The sequence below is a fragment of the Haplochromis burtoni genome, unplaced genomic scaffold (genome assembly GCF_018398535.1).
Source record: "Haplochromis burtoni strain Fernald_Lab_line unplaced genomic scaffold, NCSU_Asbu1 Contig_48, whole genome shotgun sequence".
Taxonomy (NCBI): Eukaryota; Metazoa; Chordata; class Actinopteri; order Cichliformes; family Cichlidae; genus Haplochromis; species Haplochromis burtoni.
In genome coordinates this window covers 1,945,385-1,949,091 of record NW_024582409.1, presented here as the reverse complement: position 1 = coordinate 1,949,091, position 3,707 = coordinate 1,945,385, and the positions used below count along the sequence as shown (strand labels likewise).

The 3,707-nt window shown below is 40.1% G+C and overlaps 1 long non-coding RNA gene across 1 annotated transcript; it reads right to left on the bottom strand.

Annotated features, from left to right (window-relative positions):
* Window positions 1-1,479: 1,479 nt before the first annotated feature.
* On the bottom strand, window positions 1,480-2,778 carry LOC102313935. The gene is made up of 4 exons (XR_315730.3): window positions 2,764-2,778; window positions 2,505-2,632; window positions 1,933-2,046; window positions 1,480-1,846 (listed from the first exon to the last, which is right to left on the bottom strand). It is a non-coding gene; the product is annotated as an uncharacterized LOC102313935 (long non-coding RNA).
* Between the last annotated feature and the right edge of the window lie 929 nt (window positions 2,779-3,707).

Below are 3,707 nucleotides of genomic sequence, written 5' to 3'. Positions count from 1 at the left end.
TGCTTTCGTTATTAAAGGGACACATTTTGTATTTTTCCAACATTCGATCTAGTGCTAAACCCTTACAATTTATCGCTATAAAGTACTTTTGTCTGTCTAAGAAAGTTTAAAAAAAGAAAAACATGAAACAGTCCAGTGACAGAGTATTGTCTTGAAATCCATAAATTCTATATGGTCTGTCTAACAGTACACACTATTATAGGACACAGTTCTTGTCAGACCAGACTGCACATACAGATGGTAGATGGTGAAGAGGAGGGCCTGGCATCACAAATGTCTACATGAGCTCCTTAAAAACAGCAAATACAAAATAAACTAACATGTCCTGTTCCCTTATTAAAAACAAATGTAGCCTGAATATGGCCTTATGGGAAAGAGGATGAACTTGTGCCAATCCCCCAGCAAAGCCTATTGTTTCAGCACAGCTGTTATGGTCTGTAGACACATTGCATTATGTAACCACTTTCCAAACATAAGAGACAACTGATGTGTGTAAACAGCATAATTAGTTCCTTTTTGTTTTAGTTCAGTTAATTTGAAAGAAAGAAAGAAAAAAAAACAAAAAAAAAAACAACCCCTTTACATTTTTTGGAGGTGACAATCTCCAAATACACCTGCCGCACCAGTACTGTGGTTTAACACATTAAACAGTCACCATGATTAAGGGTTCTTGAATATGGTTTCCAGCTAAATGTAGAATTTGTTAGATCCTAAAGCTTTCTTTTTCATGTGCACCTCAAGGCGCAGCAGCTTCATTTCAAACACCCATTTCGCAGACCGGTATTAAACTTCTCTTGCAAGGTAGAGATTAGTAACTGGACCTACACGTTTAGAGTTTTGCATCTGCAGGTGTAAATAACTGGACAGTTTCAATTGCATTTCACAAAATAGAGAGCCATGGCTCTTATTCCAAACTGGCATTTTAAAGGAACTAGTCCATCAGCTAGTGGCTTTGGCATCCTTTAACACAGGGGCCTAGTGCAGCTGCAAGGTAGAAAAACCCAAAAAAAAGTGGACTATATAGGACTAGTCTTGAGTACAATTGTGGCAGATAGGGCAGCAATGTTTTGCACAACACCTTTACAGACCACAAGGTTGAATAACTGGCTTTTTTGGATGTTGACGAAGGCTTCCGAAAAGTTCTGCATTGTCAAGTTGTGTTTTTGAAGCCCACTGGGATGACATACAATTTCTGCAGTGCTTAAGATGCACAATTTAAAAAAATATATATATATAAAAATACAGAGCCAATATATTACCAGCTTCTGTTGGACCAGTGCTCAAAAGGAACCGGCTGATCAAGCTTTAGTTCCAACTGTTGGTACAGATTCAGTTTAGCTAGCAGACAAGCTGAAACGCCTATAGAGAGCTTCCATCCAGTCAAACCTGCTCAGGATAAAAGGGCATTCAATGCTAGCTCCCAAGGCTGAGCAAAAGTTACACCGCCGCCCCCCCAAAAACCAAAACACCACATTCACGTGAAATTTACATTTTTTTTTATTGTGCATATTAAACAAATCTTGCGCATTTCAGGTTTTACAACAGCTTGCTTGTGAGCATTACAGGTGACCGGAGTAGGGCTACAAATTGCCAAGTGCAGATTTGTCAGTTGTTTCCCCCCTGCTCATTGATGCAAACAGATGACCAGGTCCTAAAGGTGACATAAAGCCACACTGCCATACTGTACAGAGGGTCATCAAGCCAAGTGAATAGTGTGAGTTGTACAGCCATTTCTCAAGTAGGTTATGAAACTTGAAATGCATCTTGATAGAGACAAAGCTTGTCAAATGTACAGCACGTAGGAGGCCTGGTCTTCATGATGACTCTGCCTTCTCCTGTTCGATGACTGCAACAGGAGGTAGAAGGTTAGGGTCTCAGAGTTCCAGCATAGCAGACATGCTCTGGATTAAAGTCAGACGGTGTAGTACCTACCTTCTTTGGTTGGCAGTGGGTTTTTCTCTTGAGTCTCGGTCTTCTTCAGCTTAGTCTTGTCAAAGGTTGTAACCTCAGTGACGTCAGGCTTGTCAGACATGTTTGCAGAAGGTTCTAAAACAAAGACACCCTTCTTATTAGGCTAATCAGCACACCCGAGCATGTGTAGTCAGACAGTTAAATTTCAAGGCGTTGAGAATTTGAATACCGCCCCCCCCCCCCCGACTCATACAGTCGCTATTAAGCGATCTCGATGCACACAACACTTTCAAGTACGGATGCTGCTACGCCGAATGCACTCCACAGTGAACTTTAATTTTAACAGGCGTTCTACAAATTAGTGTTTAAAATTAAAAAACTAAAACCCACACCCCACAAAGCAGAAAAGTTAGGCTCATAAATTCCGCAGCTTCGGTCATTTACACTTTTACTTTGTTAAATGTCATGATGTAGACATTGAGCCAAGAAACTGAAACCAGAGGAAATAAGGGCACATCAAGCTAAATTTAAGCGCCGGTCAACTTTAACAAGAAACAGGGGAGAGGAAAAAAAAAAAAAGGGAACTTACTTACAAGCGCACGACTCACAGAAATCACAGGATGCGCGTCCGGTTGTTGCAGGAGCAGAGTGCTAACGTCAGCCTCAATCACACAATAAATACAATACCGTATGCAAATGAGCCTCTGACGTCACGACAAGGCTGCTTCGATACAAACGATAAAAAAAGAAAAAGTGAACATTTTTTAATCTTATATATAGACTTGAAAACAAACGCTGATATCCCGAAACCATAGCGCAAGTAAAAAAAACAAACAAAATACAAACAAACACCTCAGAACATTCATTCAAATCGAGTGGCCATTAGCAACAGCTGTGTGCCATTAGCTTAATTAACGTCGTTTATTGATTTTCTCCGAACTCTACAAAAGGTGTCTGCATCACTACAGCGCCTTGTTTGCTCTTGTAAGGAAAAATAAATGTAGCCGACAGTTAGTGGAACAATGACTTGAGGGTTTATTTGCAAACGGCACTCCCATTAAAACTGAATCAGTGGTGACACCGTATGGACAAAGTAGGTACTAACCAAACGTGGTGTAGCAGATTCCCTGGCTTCAAGAATTTGTATTTTTGTTGTTGTTTTTCCCCCCTAAACAGTAATTACTAAGTCCTAAAATGTCAGTAAAAACCCAAATGAAAGAGTAGGCTGTGCATAAGTTCAACTTGTAACCCATAAAATATTTTTTTCTTATACAAAAACCAGATGGTAGTCTGCCAAAATTTACATCCACAAAATGGAACACATTTTGAAAAGGCTTTATTTGATAATATACAGCACATAACAGTTTCACATTTACAAATATTCGGTAGGCTGTGCTCTCTCAGCAATTATTAGCAAATAAGTTTTGTAGTTTCTTTGTTTATAAGTCTCAGGCAAACGAGAGAAGGTTTAAAAGAACCAAGCAAGCAATGATGCATAAATCAATAGTTTTAAAACAAGACTTTCTTCACTTGGTGGTGAAGTATTTTGAATAGGTCTTGTTGTACATCACTTGATTATCTACTCTTATGACACTTTGCAGGTTTTGCCAAAACCAGGGCTCTGCGGCTGCTGTTCGCGGCCACTCTACAACACTGCTCTCGCACAGTCGCTTCCTCAAGCGCAGAAAGTGAGAATGCTGCAGGACAGGCTCCAGCATTAGCAGTACTATCACATCCACATTTTCATCCAGCAGTCTTTGGTGGGCCAGATACATTGCTAGCTTGAAAGCACCGGT